Below are 21,448 nucleotides of genomic sequence, written 5' to 3'. Positions count from 1 at the left end.
TTATTTGATCGACTTTTATTTTTTGCTAATATATTGTAGCCTTTTCACTCCAACTAAAGATCTTTAATATAAATATATAAGGGACTAACTCCTTTGATTACTTCTTTATTTTTAATTTTAACATACAATCATTTTTAAAATTTATCTGTGTAAACATGAATGGTGTTGTAATGGTGACAGTAAAAAGAGGAGAGGCCATTTCTTTGAGGTACTGCCCTTCCCCAGAGTTGGGCCATTCAGAACAAGATCTAGAAGCTAGTCAAGGCACTGCTTGCAGGTCAGTGCATAGAAAAGAATTTCTTAGGTTGCTGCAGTCAGTATTGCAAGTGCCTATCACAGGGCAATCTTAATGGATGTCGTGAAGTCAAGTCAAGTGAATGGCAGATGACATACTGGAACTTTGCAAGTCCAATGTTGCCATCTCTGTCAATGTCAGACTTTTCTAAGATAATCTCAATTTTCTGCTTCATCTCTGATATGCTGAGTTGAGTGCTGTGACTCCCAGAAAAATAATTCGCTAACTGATGTAATTCTTGAAGATGTTGGCCTTGAGCTCTCGAAGTGTTAAGGATCTGCTCACAGAATGACCTGATTCTCAGAGATTCTATATTCTGAGACTTTTGAGAGAGCAGTTCACTAAATCTCTTAAATGCCAGGAGAGTCTCTGTCTTCATCAAAAATGTTCATTCCAGGTACCTCATTAGCAATTCCTTGAGGATCAAAATTAGCTGAGTTTCCCATATCTGTCCAATTTGCTACTGAGTCTTTATCAATATACTGCAATGATAATTCTTCCTTTCCCAAATTTCTTGAAATCTAGGAAATGGAAACTTTTTGAAAATGAGATAATGCAGGTTCACTAGTACCAGGATCACTTCTCTCATCCCCATTGCTGTGCTTCACCCTCAGATTCAGGAAACCAGTTGGACCAATATGGCAGTGATTGCTTAGAAACCTGGGGAGTACTGTTTCTGACCTTTCCAACATAGACAGGTAACTGACAATGCAAGGCACACACTTTTGACATGGGGAACTAATTCTCAAATAAATATTTTAAAATGTTTATGTGAATAAAAATGAATATATATTTATATATCCAATCTTGAAAATCAACCATATTTAAATTTATTTTTCTCTAAATATTCTACTGGTAGGAAAAATAAGTTGAATCATGACTCCTCTTTATTCATGTTTGATGGTGACTTGTACTAGTTCTGGATTATCTGACAAGTATCTATTTACTACATTTTGTCCACAGCCTAAATATTGGTTAGAACTGACGTCCGTTACTAGTAATTCCCAAATTTCTGTAGTCATAAAACTAAATTCCTGAGCTGAATCAACCAAGAGATGTTTGGCCCTTCAGTTGTCTCAAAAGATTAAAGCATCAATTCTTAGAGGGGAATTTTACTGCTTATGAAACCTTTAAAAGGGAAATTTCAAAGACATTTCCCACTAGAGCAAAGAGAGACATCAGGTCTCACTATAGCCCTCTCAGGCTTGGGTTTCTGTTCTAATTTAGGTATGCAGAATGAATCTAAGAGGCACCTGACTTATTAAATGCACCAATATCACCACCACCACCACCACGACAACACTAACAACAAAAAGCAGTTCCCCAAAATGAACAGAAAGGAGGACTCAGGCTTTGTGCCAGAGCTGTATGCATTTAGGCTGAACCAATTCATTTCCTCCCATGATGCGAGTTCTTGTATATTTCCCCTGGAAGAGTCAGAAAGAATGAAAGAGGTTCTAGAGAAGTGGTAAAGGGACTGACTACTTCTGATATTGGTAACCATGAGTAGCAGGAACAGGAAAGTGGTGAACAGATGGAAATTGCTTGAGGCTTGTGAAAGTGTGGGCACAGTCTGGGAGATTATGGTAAAGCTCAGTGCATAAGACGACAGGTATTGTGCCTTTTGTTATCTTTACATTCCTATCAGGTAGTGTAATTAGGTTTAATTTAAAAAAAAAACAGGTATTTATTATCTCTCTCACCTATCTCTTCTTGCCCCAGCAGTGAAGAAAAAAGAAAAAGGAAAAAAAAAAACTCTTGTAACACACATGAATAGTTAAACAAATTACCACATTGACCATGTCCAAAAAAAAATATGTTGTACGTGGTAAGTTGAATTGAAAACTGAATATATGCTGTACTTAAAAAGAAATATGAAATACTATTCAATTCAACAATTATTTATTTAGCACCTACTATGTGCCAGGTATTAAGTTTGAATGTAACAGCCCCTGTACTTGAGGATCTCACATTTTACTGGAGATGGGAGAAAAATACATAAACATGGAAGTATATACAACATTCATATAAAACAAATACAAAGCATTTCCACCTTTCCCCTAGGAGGGGGTGGAAATAGTAATAATAAGTACAGAGATCAGAGAAGTCTTCCTGTAGAAGGCAGCACCTAAGCTGTGCTTTGAAGGATTCTAGGATCACTCAGTCAAGCAACAAACATTCATGAAGCACCTACTATGTGCTAGACATTGTGTTGGCAACACAAAGGCAAAAACTGTCCATGCTCCCAAGAAGCTCGCAGTATAATGCAGGAGACAACATTCAAATGTAGGAGACAACATAACAAACAAGATGTACACAGGATAAATTGGGGATAGCCTCAGAGGGAAGGCCCTAGCATTAGAGGGGATCAAGAGAGTTTTCTTGTAGAAGGTGAGATTTTAGCTGGCATTTGAAGGAATCCAGGGAAACAGGAGGAGGAGATGAGGAGAGTATTCTAGGCATGGAGTATGGGAGGGAGGGAAGAGAAAAAAGGGAAAAAAATTTAAGTGATAACTTTATTATTATTATATTATTAATTATATAAAACATATTATATAATTATATATAACATATTAATTGTATATTATTATTATAAATTTAAAAGGAATAGAAAGTTGTATATAATAGATTTGCAGTTTTATGTGCAATTATCTTTTTATTATGTTATGAAATGCTTGTTTTATTTCATGAATTAATTTTTAAAAAAAAGTAAATAAAAGAAGAAAGAAAAGGCATGGAGGGTGAAGATGGAGAGTTTTCTGTGAGGAACAGCAAGAAAGCCAGAGTCACTGGATCCTATAATATGTTGAAGGGAATGAGGAGTAAGAAGACTGGAAGCAGGAAGGGGCCAGGTTAAAAAAAGTTTTAAAAGCCAAATGGGAAATTTTATATTTGACCCTGGAGATAATAGGCAGCCACCAGAGTTTATTGAACAGGCAGATGACATTGTCAGATACATACTTTGTTGGCTGAGTGAGAATGGATTGGAGTTGAGAGAGAAGTGAGACTGGGAGAAATAGCCTATTGTCATACATGAGCTGATGAAGTCCTGTACCAAAGAAATAATATCATCAGGGGAGAGAGGTTGTGTCTCTCACTTTGTGGGAGAAAAAGTACAAAGTAAAGTAATCTCCTAGGCTGTGCCATACAAAGGATAATTGATAGGGCTTGGCAATAGACTGGATGCGGGGGAAGAGAGCAAGGCGTTGAGAAAGACATGTAGGTTGTGGGTGTGGGTGAATAGGACAATGGTGGATCATAGATATAGATGAATCTTAGAGGCTATTAAGCCCAACTTCCTCATTTTACAGATGAGGAAACAGAAGCATAGAGATGATAAGTGTCTCACAGCTAGTAAATATATGAGTCTGGATTTGAACCCAAGTCTTCGTAACTGATTACACTGTTTCATACACTACACCATGTTACTTCTTTAACTAGGATTCCAGGTAATCTATAAGGTAGAAGTCGGGAGAAATTAACATTAATGTATATTTCTTAGCTCAAACATACATTTAAGCCACTTAAAATTAAACTTGCACACAAATAAACACACAAATAAAAATGCAAATTGTGTGTATCACATTAGAATAAAAAATGCATAACCCTTATTAAAGAGCATATTTTATTATTAATGGCCAAGTCAGATATCAAAGGGATAACTTTGAAAAGAAATAGTCAAATTAATTCAGCATCAACTTCTACATTCATTAAGAATATTTATTTTCTTCTTTAGGAATGTGAGCACTGGTATTTAAAGTTCCTGGTTAAAGTTTAATGTCAGTAAAAATCAAAAAGGTAATCTCTGATAGGTATAAGAATACTTACTAATGGACACATTTTCTCCCTTGGAGAAAGGATCTAATTATAGCATAGTTCTTTCATTATTCCTTGTCTTCTTTTTTTTTTCAGTAGGTTTATATACTTGGGAAGTAATGAGTCAAGAACTGAATTTCTTCCCAATTAGGCAATGTTTCTTTAGGGCATTCCTTCATCTCCAGTTTTGTACATCTGTGAGGACCAAAGATGTTGGGAAGTGTCAGGTTGAGAAACTGAAGGCTACCCAGTCAATCCTAGGGGGAAAAAAAAAACAAAAAAAACCAAGGTGATGCAAATAGGCTTTTCACTATTTGGCCCAGCTATGACTGTGGCTGACAGAGGAAGTCAAGACAATTCTACTTAACAAGCATTTATTAAGCACCTACTATGTGCCAGGCACTGTGCTAAGTGTTGGGGATGCAAAGAAATGCAAAACAGCCCCTGTCCAGAAGGAACCTACAGTCTAATGGGGGAGAAAATTTATATATGTATGTATATATGTGTGTGTATGTATAGATATACATATCTATACATACACACACACGAAAGACATATAGAGAGTAAGTTGGAAGTAATTTCAGTATTGATACTAGCATTGAGGGAGACTGGGAAAGGCTTCTTGAAGAAGTTTGGATTTGAGAAGTCTTGTGGGGAAGTGGGGAAATCAGGAGGTGGAGGTGAGGAGGGAGAGCATTCAAGGCATAAGTGACAACCAGTGAAAAGGCTTATGTGGGAAGAACAGCAAGAACACCAGTGCTACATCATCACAGGATACATGGAGGGCAGTAAGTTGTAAGAAGACTAGAAAGGTAGAGAAGGACCAGGTTGTGGAGAGCTTTAAAAACTCAACAGATTATTTTATTTTATTTTATTTTATTTGAGGATTTTATTTTTTATCCTAGAAGTAGTAGGGAGCCACTAGAGTGTATTGGAATGTAGTGTAGTATAGTGTAATAGGAGTGTAGTGGAATGACATGGTCAAAATTTTGCTTTAGGAGATTATTTTCGCAACTGAGTACAGTATAGGGGAGTGTATGGGAAGGGGGAGGAAGGGATCAAGCACTTATATGGTGCCTACTATGTGCTAGGCATTGTGCTATTTTTTACACAACAATTATCTCACTTGCTCCTCACAGCAACCCTGCCAGGGAGGTGATATTATTAGCTCCATTTTACAGTTGAGGAAACTGAGGCAAACAGTGGTTAAGTAACTTATTTAGGGTTATATTGATTATAAGTGTCTGAAGTTGGATTTGAATTCTGGTCTTCCTGACTCTAAGGCCTGTGCTCTATCCATTGCACAGCCAACTAGAGTGAAGAGAGATTTGAGGTAGGAAGACCAACCAGAAAGGTATTGCAATAGTCTATGTATTAGGTGATGAAAGCTTGCAACAGGTGGAGGGATGAATGAGAAAGTGGATTAAAGGATGTCACTTAGCTTGTGATGCTAGGTAATTTGGAAAATGATGGTGCTCTTGAAAATAAAAGGAACATTTGGAAGAAGGGAGGGATTTGGGGGAAAGAAAATGAGTTTTGTTTTGGCCCTGATGAGTTTAAGGTGTTTATGGGACATCCAGTTCAAGATATCTTATACGCAGTTGGGGATGTGAGATTGGAGGTCAAGAGATAAGTTGAGGCTGATAAATAGATCTGAGAATCATCTGCATAGAGTTGGTGAGTGAGTTCATGGGAGCTGATGAGAACACTAAGTGAAGTAATATAGAGGGAGGGAGTGCCCATGACAGAGTCTTAGAAGACTTAGGTGATTTGATCAAGGCATCTGACTTTTTTCTTTTTTAAGCAAAAGGTTACACAGATGATGAACTCCAGGAGATAGTTTTTGAATTTTTACACAATTTCTTTTCATAGATTAAGCCTTAAACATAATGAATTGCTCATTCTACTATTTTTGTATGTGTATTCACTTGCAATTGTTTTTGTATTTAGTCTCTCTGTACAGATCATTGTACAGTCAATTGCATTATTAACTAAACTGGCCATTGTGGTCCAAGGGGGAGCCAGGGGATCTGAGTTTGAATTCTGGTTCTGGTAATTAGGAGCAAGGGTAATTTCATTTCAGAGCCTTAGTTTCCTCCTCTATAAAAATGAGGATAAATAATACGTGCATTCTCTACTTCACATTGTCTAACCTAAACACTATATAAATATCAGCTGTTACTATTATGCACAAACATGTCTCCTGTAATATAAACCCCTATTGGTCCTCTCCCTCAAAATTACCAAAGTATAGCACAGAGAGTATTCCATTTGAAAGGAATAGTTCAGTCACTCTGATCCCAGGGAAAATTTGTTTTTAAGAATTCTCATCATGAGCAGGTAGATTTCAGAAAAATCCTGGAAAGACTTGTATGGTCTGATGCTGAGTGAAGTGAGCAGAACCAGGAGAATGTTGTACACAGTAACAGCCATTTTGTTTGATGACTATTGTTGATAGACTTAACCCTTCTCAGCAATGCAAAGGCCTCGTGATGGAAAATCCTATCCACATCCAAAGAAAGAACTATAGAATTTGAATGAAGATCGAAGCATACTATTTGCTATTTTTTTTTCTTCTGTTGTGTTTTGTTTTCCTCTTTCTGGTGGTTCCTCCTATTGGTTCTAATTCTTGCTTACAACATCACTAATGTGAAAATATGTTTAATAGGAATCTTTATGTATAGACTATATCAGATTGCACACGGTCTTGGGGAGGAAGGTGGTGAAGGAAGGGGAGAAAAATTTAAAACTCAAAAGCTTATGGAAACAATTGTTGATAAATCAGAATAAATTAATAAAGTTAAAAAAATTTTAAAAAAAAGAATTCTGATCCTCCACTATTTCAAATAGTTTTCTATTCCTCAAGAGGAATTGTTTTTTCTGATTTCCCATTAGAATCTTGATGGATGAGTTTGAGACATTACGAAATTGTAATGTAAGTAAAGGTTTCTTGGTGCTAGCCAAAATATAAGTTTGAGGTGGTATATATATTGTTACAATAGATTTGTCAATTAATGTTATTAATTGAATTGTTCTTCAGAGGTTGAAATGTATTTTTTTTTAAATAATTCTGTTTACTTTCATAAAACCATGGGAGGTATAACCTTTTCTAAACTATCTAATGTGAACCAAAAGATCAAAGTATTTAGTATGATAAATATGTTAGCAGAGTTTTCATATTTGAAATGGATCTGAATTAGTTTAAAAGCACAGTAAATATATTGCAGTATAGGCAGAGCCCCTTCTGGATTTGGGATACCCTGAAAAGAGAACTCCCTTTCCAGTATGTGATGAGGTTATTTCTCAGTTCATTAGGTAGATGGGTATGTGCAATTTACTTGGGAGGTTAGAATTTAAGCTGATGCCACTAACTTACAACAATCTCACTCAGTTCTATTCAGTTTACAACTCTGTGAAAGGTGTGACTGTCACTAGTCATCCTGACTTTTGTCTTGCCCTGGAACTGGGATGACTCTGGAAGAGAAAGTGAGGCTGATGACTCTGCGTAACTCTGCAGTTCCTCCTTCTCCTCCTCCTTTCCTCCTCTTCCTCCACCCAATGCGCTGAAAATCTACCTCTAGCTCAGGCTTGTTAATATAGGGTGCGTGAACTTGGTTTTTTAAAAAATTTTTTAAATTTCAGTATATTGTTTTCCTTTGAAATCTTGTGTATGCAAGACAGATACATGGTTTAGTGAATATAGCACTGGGCCTGGAGTTATGGAAACCTGAGTTCGAATTCTTCTTCAGATTCTCATTACCTGAGTGACCTAGACAAATTACTTACCCTCTGCCAGCCTCAGTTTCCTCATCTGTAAAATTAGAATAATAATAGCATCTATTTCCGAGGGTTGCTGTGAAGATAAAATGACATAATGTTTCTAAAATGCTTTACAAAACTTAAAGCATTATATAAATGATAATTATTATTGTTAATTATTTTATGCATTTAAAAACACCATTCTGAGGAGTCCATAGGCATCACCAGATTGCCAAGGGAGTCTATGACACAAAACAAGTTAAGGACTCTTGCTATTGGTCTTTTGACATGATGTGACAATCAGTGACACATGTGACTGTCTATCTCTTATCACCCTTTCCTGATACATAGCTGGCTTTCCTCCTTTTCTAATTACACATCTTCTAGATATTTTATGTCACATTTTGCATGTCAGTCAAAAAGTATTTATTGAACACCTACTACAGATACTAGGTATTGGTAACCTGCTGCCAATGATATGCTGGAAAATGTTTGACAATTGATTCTCTGGGAACACAGGCTATATTTTAAAGTTTAATCTTCATTATTAACATTTCCCCATCATTTTATTAAAACTAGAAACCAACAGTACCATTTTAAATCCTTCAGGTTTCCTTCTCACATTTTCATTAAGGATGCCTTTGAAAAATATGTCAATAATTTTCATAACAATTTTGTAGACATGCTAAAGTAGGGGTCAGTAGTTCATGATGCCCTCTTAGTTGATTTTTTTGGGGGCATAGTGATATCATCCATGATTTTTCCCAATTGTTTGTTTTGTTTTAAAATTTCTTCTTATTTATTTTGAACTTGACAAAAACATTCCATTATAAAAAGAACAACAAAGAAGAGTGTGAACTTCTGTTATATAGTTTCTTTTTAAAAGAACACATATTAAATTTAACAAGATAGTAACAAAAGTCCCCAGTTTGTATCCCTTGGGAACTTTTTTGTTTTCTGTGTATTTAAAACATTTTATTGATGCTCTTATCTTTCTTTCTTTCTTTCTTTTTTGCACTTGCTACTTCCCACTAACCACATGTTCCCTCAGTAGAAGCCTACCCTTGATTAAAAAAAATACATATAGTCTTGAGGGAAACAAAATTCCATTAGTCATGTCTGAAAATGCTTGTCTCATTCTGAACCTCTACTCCATTATCTCTCTGCCAAAAGCATTTGATAGCTTTCCTCCTTTTATATTTCTTGAGAAACGATCTCTTTCCATTCTCAAAATTCTGTCACTTCAGGCATGAAATTTCCTCCTTGTAAATTTGGAGTGCTCCGGCTACCTTTCTTAGTGCCATTTCTATTTCTTCATATAACATGTATAACACAGGTGATTGAGTTTAAGACTCCAAAGGTGATGTTTCTACTGACACTAATGAGAAAAATGGAAATGCTAGCCTATCCATTCCATTTTCATCTATTTATTGTCTTCTGGTCAGTTTCATATTTAAATGATCTTGGGATTATTTGGCTTAATTGAGTCTCACTCTTTGCTGTCCACAGGCTCATTTTCCCTTTCAGTGTATTACTAATGCACTTTGTAAGTAAGACACTTACTTTATAAGTAAGGCCCTATTACTCATAGTATTCCACCATCTTTCTCTATAACATTTTCCAAATGGTAAGACCTCAGGAGAGCAGCCACCAGAAATGTTTTTAATGTCCTTTAAATTCAGAGCCCTGGTCACCCACCTGAGTCAGGTGACAGGACATTGTAGGAATCTCAAAACCTTTATACTTTGGTGGGGTGTTCTCCACTGCTATAGTTCTCAAGAACTCAGATTATTCTGGTGTTTTTGTCCTGTAGTTGAAGGATGAGAATTTTTACTACAATCTGAAGGCTTCTTTGATTTCAAGGTCCAAACTCACAATAAAATACTGGGGTAGGAAAAATTCAAGAGGCAGTGTAGAACAGTGGGTAGAGAGCTAGCTGGAGTCAAGAAGTTGTAGATTCATTCCTACATCTGCCACATACTGTCTGAGTGACCCTGGACAAATGATTTAATCTCTCAGTGCCTCAGAAAACTCTCTAAAACTATAAATTGCATGATAGTTGCTGATCTATGTTGGTAGCCAGAGTTCCTCACTGTGAGTGCATACATTGATGAAATCATAGGTCCCTCTAAAATGAAGACATTAAATAGAAGGTCCCCCAAATTGAGATAATTTGAATTTCTTTACTTAATCAATGTTTTTATCCCAGTGTAAATCAACTAATGATTAAGAGAATTAACTTTTTGTGCAGTCTCTGATGCTAAAGAAGATAAGATTATCTAAGTCCTTTTGTCTCATAGCTGAAGCATGGTGGCTTTTGCTTAATTTGAGGGCCTTTTTAAGTTCAAGGTCCAAACCTGATGTTTTTGCTGCTTCTCTCTTGCCCACTTATTGGTCCTGATTAGTAGTATTCTTTCACCAGTGGAGAAGTAGTCCCTTGTTCAGTATGTGACACTTTTCTGCCCTGTTCTCTGAATAGAATAGCACATGGATATTTTGGAGCTGGTGGACATATAGCTGGGATAACAGAGGAAGATTTTTTTTTTTTATTGTGTAGGGAGCTTACATGTCACAGCATAGGTAAGAGGTAGGAGAACTGAAATCTCTCTCTCTCTCTCTCTCCCCCTCTCTCCCTTTCTTTCTCTCTGTCTTTGCCTCTATCTGTCTCTCTCTCTTTAGATATATCTATCTATCTCGATATAGATGTATCAGTATATCTATCTATATGTGCAGGTATTTATATATAGGCATATCTATCTATCTATTTATCTATCTATCAACTATCATCTATTTATCTGTCTATCTCTCTATCTATCTCTCTATCTATCTATCTATCTATCTATCTATCTATCTATTTATCTTCTCTGTAACTAAGGAAGGAAATAAATGTTTCAATGGGACACAATGTGACCATAGGGGCTTGCTGTGGTCACAGGTATGGAACATTTGAATGAGTTATCACTCGGCACTGAATTTTTTTCGGCAGCATTAACACTGAAATGGTGGCTCTGTATTCCAGCCTTACCTCATATTATTTCCCTTCCCAAACTAGTTCCATTGGATTACTCTTTCTCAATTCAATTCAATTTGCTTCAGAACGTTTATTAAGTAACTAAGGGCAATGCAGTGTGGTAAGTGCTGGAAATATGAAAGTGAAAACTTCTCTAAATTTAAGGGGCTTACATTCTCCTGGATGGAGGAGGAGTGTGTGCAGATGGGATTGGTGGTGATAGTCAATACAACATGTACACAGATAAGCAAATATGAGGTAATTTGAGGAAGTAGAAACCACTAACAATTGGATGGTGGGGGAGGATCAGGGAAGATTACAAGGGATTTTTAGGATTAAAAACCTAGAGGTGGAAGGGACCTCAGAGGCTATTGAATCTAAAACCTTTATTTTACATATGAGGAAACTGAGACCTGGGAGGGTTAAGTGATTTAACCAAGGACCCACTGGTAGTAAGCCTCATAGGCGGAATTTGAACACAAGGTGATACTTGGTTTGAGCCTTGGTGGAGGATAAGGATTCTGGAAGGTAGAGATGAGGAGAGTGTGAGGGGTGGATTGTGGAAATCCATGGAAGTAGGAAATGGAATCCAGTCCAGTCTGTGCCATACAGGGTGTGAAGGGGAGTAATGTAAGGTAAGAGAGGAAAGGTAGGATGAAGCCAGATTGTAACAATCCTAAAATGACAGGTTAAGGAATTTTTATTTTATCTTAGAGACTTTTGAATAAGGGACTGAAATAGTCACATTTAGGCTTCAGGAAAATTATCTTCGCAGCTGTACGGAAGGCGGTGAAGATGATGAAGAGGAGGTGAGAATGGAGGCTATTGCAACAGGTTAGGTGAGACAGTTGATGATGCAGATCTGTAGCTGAAAAGAAATCAGTGTCAGATGTGTGGAACTGGTATTCGTCTGCACAGAAGCCCCATAGAAGATGATTAATTCAACAAGGAAGGGTTTACAGATAAAGAGAAGACAACCCTGTTCCGAGCCTTAAAGAACACCCATGCTAAGGGGAAGGGAGATAAATGATGAAGGTATAGTAAAAGTGACTGCAGAGAAGCCTGATAGCTAGGTAGAGAATTCTTAGAAACAGCAGAGGAACAGAAAGTCAGGGGAACAGAGAGTATCCAGGAGGAGTGGATAGTGCTTGGGTTTTCATTAGAGTGACATTCAGCACAATCAAAGTTCTACTTTAATGTCTCATTATGGCATGGAGAGGACCACAGGAGCCAACTTGAACAACCTAGCAAAAGTTGCCTGAGGAAGAGAAGGAAAGGAGGAAGGGAATAAACGTTTGTGTAGTGACTACTGTGTACCAGTGCTTTATAAATATCAACTGATGCGAGGTGGATTGTTCAATTTTGTTAAATGTTCATTGTGAGCATTTGTACCCTGTAAATCAGCAAATGTTAAAATCAGTGTTTGATTTATTGTTTTATTGACAATCCAGACTTAAGAAAGTGATGGAGAAAGTGTGCATGCTTTAGATTAAACTTAAAAGTGTGTTGTGCCTACATATTCCCCCCTCCTTGAGCTGCTTGTTAAACATTTACTAGTAGACCCCTGAGAAGATCCAAACTTCACAAAAGGGTATATGAGCAGAGTGTGAGTTCTGCCAAATCTGACTAGACTACACAGGTTAGAGAGTCTCATTACTTGAAGATCTGCCACCAAATGATGAAGTATTTTGGCCACAGAAACTCATAAAGTCACTGCAAGCAAGAAGGGGCTGTGATCTCAACTGACTCATACTCCATGAGCCTGCTCCAATGAACTCATACATCACATGAAGTTGCAAAGAAGTATACAATATGTGGGCTGCGGGTTAGCCAACAATGTTTTTATTTAATTTTTTTTTCTTGACAACAGCAGATTTTCTTCCATTTTTTTGCCTTCTATTATGTTGGATTTCTATGGAAATGCAGTGAATGCTCAATAATAAGCCACATATTTGAATGCTTAGCATGATGGATTCTCAATTCCAGGAGAAGAGAATGCATTTAAGTAATTTGGAAGTTTGATTAACCAATGCCTATAGTCCTGAAAATATTTTTGACATCCAAAATAAATTTTCATGGTTCTGTTGCCCCCACCCCCACCTTCTTTTTGGTCTTTGTTTTTGAATAGTTTAGTTAAGTTGCTTGAGTACAGTTGATTAGATGCGGTTGGAACAACCAATAAAAATCTGGTATAAGTTAGCTGGACTTTATATCGGGCAATGTTAGCTCCAGTGTAAGAGGCATCACTTTAAACTTATTCATATTCAGCACCTATGAAAACTCTCTCCCTTAAGCTTACTGTCCTGGACACATAGGGAGAGAAAGGAAATGGTACCAATCAAACATTTTTGATATGTAGAATGCTTTTTACAAAAAAAAAAAGTCAGCCATTTGGAAGTGTGCTTTGTGTGTGTATATATATGTACATATACACACACACATATATAAGTATGTATATATTCAAGTATTCTCATATCATATATCAGAGAGATAGAGAGAGAGAAAGCTGGAAGGAAGGAAGTTTGTTGAGAGTTGAAGGAAGGCTGAAGTTCTGAAAGTGGCAGTGAGAAGCAAGAATTCTGCCCACTTCTCCCACTGTACCAGTGTGTCCAGAAACAGGAGAGAAGGTATACCCTGAATTGTGAAGGGTAGTCAAGGATGAAGCATCTTCTTGGCAGAACCAAGATTCCATAATTGCAAGAAGATGGAAGGAGTGTTGAGGAAGGAGTCTAATATGAGGGGCAGTCTGTTAAAAATAAGACAGTAGTTCCAGAGAGCACAATGGAAGGGGAAGCCAGAGAAGGGTAGAGATGGGTAGTAATTGATACATCCAGGATTTGAGCTCTGATCTTCAGACTCCAAAGAAAGTATCCTTTCTCTTCCATGAAAGGACCTCTGGAAATTTACTTTGGCAGTGGAGTGAAAGATTGTAGAGATAAAGACACTGGAGGAAGGGTGAGCAGATAGGAGACTGTTACAATAGTCCAAGGAGTAGGTAACAAGGATCTGAGTTGGGGTGGTAGTGATAGAACTGGAAAGGAGGGGCTCATTTTAAAAGATACTTTAGAGTTAGAAATGACAGCACCTTGCTCTACAACACTATAATGAATTTAATTATAATACACAACATTCTATGGCGTCTGTGGATCTCCCTTATCCCTGTGCTAGACTGTAACATCTAAGGCTTTATTTGTAGTTTTTCCAAGGGAGACAGAACTTAGCTAATTTATTTGTTTGTGATGAAATTCTTCTTTTTCACATGTAATGAAAATATCTATATTTAAAGGTAATAATCTACAATAGTAGTTCCCAAAGTTTTAGAGTAGGGGAATCCTTTTAAATTTTTTTAAAAGGACTTTCTTCCCACCCTTAAACTACCTCCAATACACACACAGTAGCAGTTAGTTGTAACTGTAATGTGCTGGTAGATGTTTAACAACAGGCTCTCCCCACCCCTGAGTGTTCATACAACATACTTTTTATTATATCACTTTGTCAAAGTCTTTCCTTTGCCTTTAATACATTCTACCTTGTATCATACTTATGTAGTTAACATACCTCTACTCTTTTTGGAACATAAGCTTTTTGAGGAAAGAGATTGTTATTTTCCATATTGGTGTTCTTAGTTTGGGACAGCTAGATGGCTCAGTGGATAGAGCGCTGGGTCTGGAGTCAAATCTAGTTCAAATCTGGCCTCAGACACCTCCTTGCTGTGTGACCTTGAGCAAGTCACTTTACCTCTGTTTGCCTTAATCCACTAGAGAAGGAAATGGCAAACCACTCTAGTATTCTTGCCAGGAAAACCCCATTGGACAGCATTGACATGCCATGGTCCACAGCGTCATGAAAAGTTGGACACAACTGAACAATTTTTAGTTTAATACATATTTGTGGAATTGAAGTAAATTGCATAGAGGAGAATCCATCCAGTTTTTCAGACCTTCATTATACAACTAATTCTTTGAATTTCTTTAAAAACTTAGTATTCAATTAAACAAACATTTACTAAACATTTACTATGTTTTATCTAAAATTATTCTGAAAGTCATATATAGAGGAAACATGTCCTCATTAAAGTTGTGGCTTTTCTAGAGAGAAAGCTATAAAGTCTTCAACATATTCTACTCAAGTAAAACTTTGCTGGGGACCCAGAAGACTGTGAGCTACATTCTTCACACTGATGTCTAAGAGATACTATCCAGCGAGACGGAAGGGAAATTAAGTATCTAGGCATTATCAGCCGTAACCTGTAGAGGAGAGAGCCCATTACAGGCTTGTTTGGTTAAGCTGATAATCACTCCCCAGAAAGCTGAATGGGTGTAAGAAAATGTCCATAGAGGAGCCATGATTTCATGCGCAGGAGAGCAAGAGAGCTGCTTCTCTACTAGACCAAATGTGTAAGTGGGAGGTTCAGCTCATCCCTTCCACCTTGAGGAGAACTACTCGCTGCAGCTTTGTGAAAACCTCTTTTCTCATGGACAGGTTGGGAAATTGAGTAGGTTAACTCATATATCTTGTTAATAAAGAACTTTTTTTTTTAATTTGGCTAGGCTATGGGGTTAAGTGACTTGCCCAGGGTCACCCAGTTAGTAAGTGTTAGGTGTCTGAGGCTGGATTTGAATTCAGGTCCTCCTGAATCCAGGGCCGGTGCTCTATCTACTGCGCCACCTAGCTGCTCCCTATCAAAAACTTCTATGAATATTGAGGCAGTGGGGTGGTACAGTAGATAGAGTGCTGGATCAAGAAGACCTGAGTTCAAATCTGACCTCAGACACTTACTAGATATGTGACCCCGGGCAAGTCACTTAACCTTTGTCTGCCTCAGTTTCCTCATCTCTAAAATGGGAATAAGTAGCACTTGCCTCCCAGGTTTATTGTGAAGATAAAATGAGATAATATGTGCAAAGCACTTGGTAAACCTTAATAGATACTATTATTATTATTAGCTTGGTTGGGTCTCCAAGTTGCAAAATGTGGCATAGGAGCCACAGCTAGTATTTTAAGCACCTGAGGCAAAAGGCATAGAACATGCTCAGAATGAGAAGCACAAGCTCACTGTCAATTCAGTTGGGGGAGGCATCAGAGACCTTGTGCCACTCTGAGGTCATTGCTGGGGGAACTTCACAACAAAGACACTGGGACAACATCAGTCCGCTATCAGAAGACTTGGCCAGCTCAATTGGGAGATGATTTTGGGGCAGCATGATATGGTAGGAACTTGAGTTTGTTTCCAGGGCTATTATGGCTATTGTGGTCAGGGTAGGCCCTTTTCCCTTCCCCTTAGGTGGACCTACCTAGTGACTTATACACCTGTTAGCTTGAAATCCAAAAAAAGAATAGTTCCAAGTAGGAGCAGAAGAAAATTGTCAGAGGTCTTTTTCTGAACTCCAATTGCCTGCAAGTCATTTTCTCAAATTCATGATGTGGTGATTTCAAAAGTAGAGCTGTATTTTATGTCTCTTTTATTATTTGATTATGTACTTTTAATGTTTAATGATTAAAGTAATTTTTAATTGGATTTTATGATTCATGAATGCCTGTTGCATTTAATAGCAACAATAACAAACCTTGGAAAGGAAGAATTGAGCCCGATGTAGGCTTAGCCTGTCATAGAGGAGGAAGTTACCATTTAGTAATTTCTTATTTTAACTAATTAGTTTCACTTATTAGGTACTGAGCTGCTGAAATTAGGAAAGTAGTATCAACACCCTTCAAATGTATTTGCCTGAGGCAAAGCCCTAGACATCCTGCCCTAGTTAAAGGTCGAAAAGAAGGCATGAGACTGAGCTGCATGAGGCTATAACGACCTTATCAATCTTAGGTTAGCTTATTTTAGTCTTTTTCAGTTGGCCAGGTTGAGAAATAGTCCTTTTTACTATATGACTGGGTAAATCATTAAATTTTCTCTCCACTCAAGTTTTTCTGCCTATAAAATATAACTAGATAAGATGAGTGAGATGTTTGGTGATCAAAGTAATCATCATTATTACTAACATTCCATTTCCAATAAAGAGGAAAAGTTCCATCACAAGATTTCTTCTTAAGTTTCACTTAGAAAGCTTAACTCTTTAATGTGGTAGAATCATATCTGTTGTCTTCTTTGACCCCACTTCATTTCCTTCTTAGCTTCTGCTATCTACGTAATTATTTTGCCTACATAGTCAACGAAAGTGTGAATTTGTCCAATTAATTTGGAATGATCTGATTGACCAAGTCAGTTTATATTTTATTCAAATGACTAGGATAATCCAGATCAGGAGGCATTAATCTGAGGTCTGGGAACTTGATTTTTAAAAATTATTTTGATAACTTTCTTTCAATGTAATTGGTTTCCTTTATTAAGTCTATATATTTTATCTAATGCATTTAAAAACAGCATTCTCGGAATAGGTCCATTGGCTTCAGCAGAGTGCCAAAGGGGCCATCCATGACACAAGAAGGGTTAAGAACCTTTGGTGTAAATTATCTAGTTGTAAATTCCCTGGACATCCATGTAGCCAGCTACTTAGCACTGTACAGAAAACAACATTCAGCTCCTATTCTAAATTTATCATTGGCGCTTAGGCACAAACTGAAATAATTACCATTATATTAAAACATAATTGTTATTGTATACCCAAAAGGAAATGAAGGTTTCCTTTTCAGTCAGTACTTCCTGGTGGCAAAATAAATAAATAAATCAATTAATGATGTCATCATATGTAGAGAGAGTAATGAAAGATTCCTCAGGAGCAGCGAAGCATTTTTGCAATCCAGACAAGCTCATTTTAAGTGCCCAAGGAGATTTGCTTTCTATGGAGGAAGGGGAAATAAAGTTGGACAGATTTTATCTGATGAAAATATCTGACAATGTTGAGTTGACTAAAAACTAATAATTTTATGACCCCTTTGTAGCAGACCAGCTCTACTTCTCAGTGTTGTGTTCTACTAACAAAGGACTCTATATGTAAACTATTCAGGAAATTTGGTCATAGTTTGAGCACAAAACATTATGGGAATTGTGTGACTGAAAAGTCAGTAGTGTTTATTAATTTTTTTTTTTTGGTCTAGACTGGACTTCATTTGTGTGGGGGAACTGGTAGTGTGGAAAGGCCTTTAGCCATTGCAAATCAGCAGCTTGTTAGTAAATTGATCATCTTAAAGACTTTCCTGGGGGCATTAGGAGATTATATAAGTAGCCTGCAGTCATGTGGCTGGTATGTATCAGAGGGAAAAACTGGAACTCCGATCTTCTCCTATTCAAGGCCAGTCATGGTACAGGGGAAGGAGGACTGGCTGCTCTAGAGGTAGATGATCTGGGTTCTAGCCTTGCTTCTGATGTTTACTACTGTTACATTTGACAGATCATTTAAATTCTCAGGGTCTCAGTTTCCTCATCTGTCAAAGTAAGGGGATTGGTCCAGATCAGGGATTTTTAACCTTTTTGTGTGTTATGGACCCCTTTTTGACAACCTGGTAAAGTCTAGGGCAGGGGTGGGGAACTTGCAGCCTTGAGGCCACATGTGGCCCTCTAGGTCCTCAAGTGTGGCCCTTTGACTGAATCCAAACTTCACAGAACAAATCCCCTTAATCAAAGGATTTGTTCTATAAAACTAAGATTCAGTCAAAAGGCTGAAACCAAGGACCTAGAAGGCCACATGTGGCCTTGAGGCCACAAGTTCCCCACCCCTGGTCTGGAAAATCCCTTCTCAGAATAATATTTTTTAAAATGTAGAAAAAAAATGTGAAGGATTGCAAAGGAAACCAATTATATTGAAATATTTCAAGCTATTTTTTTTTAAAAAAGCCAAATTCATGAACCCCAGGGTAAGTACCTCTGAAATAGATGGACTCAAACATCCTCTCCAGCTTTAATCCTACAATCTTTTCTATGCACTTAACTAAAATGCTTCTCAAACATGATAGAATAGCATGGATTAAAGGGAAATGTTAACAAAGAGTATCAGTTTTCTTGATTTTTCACTCCTCCTTCTTAGGGAGGAAAAAAGGTTTACTAATCAGAAAACCCAGATAAAACTTAAGCTGTATCCCTCCATTTTATCTTTGGGGGGTGATTGTGTGAGTAGGTTTTAATGCATTCACATTTCCATTTAAAACCAAGCTGGCTTACTTTGGCTAATGTTTGTATTTGCTTGTTCCCCTCCCTCTATGCCTGTTTTTCCTTTTCCTCCTCCTCTGAGTCATGTGTTGACATAACTCCATGCGAGACCTGAGGTGGTGAATGGTCTTGGACACAGAGTCCAGGTACAGAGAGATATTTGTCTGATAACACCACAAGTGCTCTGCTGTCAGACTTCCTACACTTGGGGCATAATATTTTCAGCTTACCAAACAAACTGGTTAGCACCAGCCCAGCGCTTGAAATGCTCATTAGAATCAAAAAACCTTTCCTGACTTCTTTTGACTCTGATTCATCTTGGGTACAGTTCTCCCCATCTCCACTACTAAGTATGCCTTCCTTTTGAAGTCCATAATCATCTAGAGGCATGTGGCAGATTGTAGAGACAGTTAACAAGGAAACTGCTTCATCCCAGCCTCAGTTCATGATTAAGAAAAGTGACAATTTCTTCTGGAAGCAAAGGCTTTGCAAGCTCACATTGAGAACTATGGAAAGCCAAGGTGCCAGGTGCTGTAACATCTTAATGATCACTCAAAAGTTCCATTTCCTTCCCTGTCCTGTGGCTTTACAACAGGGGAAATTACATACATTCAATCCCATTGGGTCTTTTTGATGTTTTCATGCTTTAGCAGTAGTAACTTATTTCTTTCCTTAATTAAATCCTTCCCCCTCTTTTTTTTTTCAGTAAGTATTATTCTAGTATCAGTCTTTCTATGCTGGGACAGGCACCAGGGAACAAAGAATACTAGAGAGGAGATAGGGGAAGAGAAAGAGGAGCTTAGGGGGTGGGGAGAAGAGATAATCAAAAGGAGATGAGGAGATCAGACAAAGCTGGTGGAAAAAAACAAGAGAGAAGCAAAGGAAAAGGTTCCTGTTTTTAAAATTGGAAAATTTCATTTGGTCTGTCTAGTCAGTGTGGCTTCTTTCACTTAATTGAAAACAACACTGTAAAATTCCAAGCAGAATTGATCATTCTTTTTAAAAAGTATATTTTTGCTGGTATTCTGACCAGTAAAATGAGTCCACTTTGGTCCTTCTTTAATACCTCAACATGGCTAGGAGAACCCTGGGTCGCTGGTGCTATGCCAGCAGGACACAAACTATGGAAGTGTCCTGCCAAGCTGGAAAAGTTTCAAGTATGGGCCCAGGGATGGCTGACGTGCTTGTTGTCAGAGGAGCAGCCTAGCTCTCTCTCATTCTCTAGTCAAATAAAACCAGTGGAATCTTATGAATAATGATTTGCAATTTAATTCCATCCTCATTGTTAGAAAGCTCATATGTCAGTATCTTTAGGATTACTGGAAATTATATTCTAAATTTTTAAATCATTTCATATTAATTCACATATTTATTTTCAGGAAGGTATTTTCTAGGGAGTCCATGTGCTTGCAAATCTTCATTGAACACCATTTATCTCTATTCAAGAAAATAATTGGGGGGCAGCTAGGTGGCGCAGTGGATAGAGCACCTGCCCTGAAGTCAGGAGGACCTGAGTTCAAATCTGCCCTCAGATTAAATACTTGACCCTTACTAGCTGTGTGACCCTGGGCAAGTCACTCAACTCCAATTGCCTTAAAAAAATAATTGATTCCTTTGACTACCTCTCCACCTCTATCTAGTAACCTTTTACATCACTCTACCCCAAGATATCCTGGTAAATGTTTAATAATCAGCTGTCTAGAGAAAAAAAAAGGAAGCAGTACACACTTTTAAGTTTAACATGCATTGTTAACATTTTCTCTATCACTTTCTTAGGTCTAGACAATCAGCAAAACAATAAATCAAGCCCTAATTTGTGGCCTTTGTGATTTCTGAAATGAAAGTGCGCTTACTTAAAATTTAATAATCAATCCTCCTGAGGCTTTTAGCTGGCTCCAACATTGTCTCCACACCTGTAACTTCTTTCTCTTATTGATGAGTTTCTTCCCAACCTCCACCTGAGGAAGTACCCAAGCTAGCCATGTTTTCTTCAAACTATGAACCAGCCCATGGTTCCCTGGAGTATTTTTTCATCTTGCCTTGTGGGGGACCCTTTTTCATCTTCCTTTTATGTGTCTTTCCCTATTAGAATGTAAACTTCTTGAGGGCAGGGACTATCTTTCTTTTTGCTTGTATTTGTATTCTTAGCACTTAGCACAACACCTGGCATATAGTAAGAACTTAATTGAAACTTCAGATTTATCTTTGACTCCTCCTCCATTACTTTCCACATCTCATGTTGCTAAGCTGTGTAATGCTTAATCTATGTATCTATCTATAAATGTATGTATGTATGTATCCATCTATGTATGTATGTATCAATGTACGTTTGTATGTATCTATGTATGTGTGTGTATGTATCAATGTATGTATGTATATATGTATCTATCATCTATCTATCTATCTGTCTGTCTATCTATCTATCTATCTATCTATCTATCTATCTATCTATCTATCTATCTATCTATCT

This window comes from Vombatus ursinus, unplaced genomic scaffold (genome assembly GCF_900497805.2).
Source record: "Vombatus ursinus unplaced genomic scaffold, bare-nosed wombat genome assembly UNPS02014802.1, whole genome shotgun sequence".
NCBI classification, from domain to species: domain Eukaryota; kingdom Metazoa; phylum Chordata; class Mammalia; order Diprotodontia; family Vombatidae; genus Vombatus; species Vombatus ursinus.
The sequence above is the reverse complement of the archived record's forward strand: the minus strand, read 5'-3'. Positions refer to the sequence as shown.